The 2,548-nt window shown below is 46.6% G+C and overlaps 1 pseudogene; it reads right to left on the bottom strand.

Annotated features, from left to right (window-relative positions):
* Positions 1 to 839: 839 nt before the first annotated feature.
* Positions 840 to 2,158, bottom strand: LOC117501494 (annotated as a pseudogene).
* Positions 2,159 to 2,548: the final 390 nt, after the last annotated feature.

Raw genomic sequence — 2,548 nt, 5'->3', positions numbered from 1 at the left:
CAGCAAGGTGAATATTTGTATTTGTACATAGGTGTACATAGTGTTATTTCATTTAATGGTTGTTTTTACTTCAAGAATTGCATATACAAGCAGGGTGTACATGCATTGTGAACCTGTTCAACTAAGGCTTTACTGACATTGCATTGTTTAAATACTACAAATAAACTGTGAATGAATTTAGACCTAATTTTTGGTGCTCTATTACACAATCACTTTCTGCTTCCATGAGACCAGTGCACCAGCACTGCATCTTTGACCGCACTTTATATTTGCACCAACACGGTTGGGTAGGATTACTTTGAAATGTAATCCAAAAGTAATGAGATTACAAGTCATCCAAATGCATGTACATACATACATGTAATCCACATGTATTCTTTCAAAGTAATCCTACCCAACCTTGCACACCAATGGGTGCACAGATGAGTGCAAGTGGGCTTGTGATTTACAGGACATAGGCACTAGGCATGAAAAACACAGCTGCTTCAGGTGGAAACTACCAATGACACTGGCATTGTACTGTGTGCTCCTTTGCAGTAGATGGAAAATTGGGCCTTGCGGGCACATTTATTCATTATTCAATTTGCCCATTGCTCCTCCCACAGCATAGGCCGCTGACAACAGTACGCCAGATTCCTCGGTCCTAGGCTGCCCTCTCCAGTTGTTTCCAGGTGTATCCCATCTTCTTTCTGTCTGCCTCAAGGTCCCGTCGCCAGGTGTTTCTTGACCGTCCTGTTTTTTGTTTTCCCTGGGGGTTCTATGCCAGCGCCTGTCTGGTGATGTTACCGGCTGTTTTCTTCAGGGTGTGCCCAATGCATCCCCATCTTCTGCGCTGGATCTCATCTTCGGTTAGCAGTTGGTTGGTATGCTGCTACAGTTCTGAGTTGCTGATGGTGCTGGGTCAGTGGATCTGCAGGATTCTTCTCAGGCAGCTGTTGATGAAAGTCTATACTTTCCTGGTGGTGGTCTACTCTTGCCTTGCCCATTCTTGCTCTTGCGCTTATCTTCACTTCTGTGTTGGCTTTTGTGACGTCTTCTTGTGCTTTGGCCTTTGCTGCCCTTGTTCAGCTGTTGTTTACTGCTTCTTTCTTTTGCTTTCTCTCATGTATTTTACGCAGTGTGTCTGCCAATATCCATTCCTTCTGTTGGTGTATCTTGGGGTCCACTACTTCCTGACAGGTTGATGTGAGTGTCTCCTTCACTTTCTGCCAGTGGGTCTCCAGATCAGCCTCTTCCTCAAGTAGTTTTTGTAACACTTTGTATCTGTTGATGAAGGGCAGCTTGAAATCTTCTCTCGTCATAGGTTCTTTCAGTAGGCTGAGGCCGTACTTCTGCCTTTTTGTAGTTGGTTTCATCCAGTTCTTTTTCAGCTTCATCTTCAGCCTGGCGACCAGTAGGTGGTGATCGGGTCCAACGTCTGCTCCTCTTCTCACCCTTACATCTTGTAGGGACCTCCTGAATTTCTTGGCCATACAGAGGTGGTCAATTTGGTTTTCTGTCGCTAGGTCAGGTGATACCCAGGTAGTCTTCTGTGCAGGAAAATGATGCTACCATTGACCAGGTTGTTCATCGCACAGAAATCTGCAAATCTTTCGCCATTCTCGTTTATCTCCCAGTCTGTGCCTTCCCATCACTTCCTCATACCCGGTGTTGTCTTGTCGGATTTTGGCATTGAAATCGCCCATGAGTCTGGGTACTTGGCTATGACGTCCTGCAGTCTGTCATAGAAGACTTCCTCGTCGCTGTCATTGGTTGGAGCATACCACTGGATGCCATTCATCTTGATCTTCTTCTTCTTAGTTCTGAAAGATGCTGCAACGATTCTTGGTCTGTGTGCTTCCAATGCTATCAAAGCTTGCTGGGCAAGTCCAGACAGCATGAATGCTACATCTTCTGTGTGTGGAGCGTTGTCTTCCTCGTGTCCAGAATACAGCAACATCTCTCCGCTGCGCAGTCTCTTTTGTCCTGACTGTGTCCAATGGGTCTTGCTGATTCCGAGCAGTGTGAGGTGGTAGCTTTTCATTTCTGCCACTACTTGTAATGTTTTTCCCGTCTCATACATGGCCCACACATTCCATGTTCTGACATTGATGGGCCTAGTCGATACAAAGGGGGTCGGCCTTGTAGCTTCCTCGTGGCTTACACTACACGGCTTCATGCGTCCTCTTGAGGCGGACCCTTCCTCTCCCAGGATAGAGGTTTCTTGGTCTACTGTTGGCACTTCTGTAACAAGTTGTTTTTTACAGGATGGGGTGTTAATCGCATGCCCAACCCTCCTCCTTTATCCAGGCTTGGGACCAGCTGGGTGTTCCCCAAAGTTTACACACAGGCGGAGTTGAGGGCACATTTATACTAAACATTAAATACAGATATGGGGCAGGGGTCATGACCCAGCAGTTACGTGCACTTGTTTGCAGTGCAGGAGGTTTCTGGTTCAAGGCCACCCCTGCCCACTCTCCATGTAATGTGGAGTTGCATCAGGAAGGGCATCCAGTGTAAAACTTGTGCTAAATCAACATGAAGGTCCACCTCTGACCTCTTCTGGTGG

The sequence above is a fragment of the Thalassophryne amazonica genome, chromosome 20, assembly GCF_902500255.1.
Source record: "Thalassophryne amazonica chromosome 20, fThaAma1.1, whole genome shotgun sequence".
Classification (NCBI taxonomy): domain Eukaryota; kingdom Metazoa; phylum Chordata; class Actinopteri; order Batrachoidiformes; family Batrachoididae; genus Thalassophryne; species Thalassophryne amazonica.
Note: the sequence above shows the minus strand (reverse complement) of the source record. Positions and strands in the feature narration are given on the sequence as shown.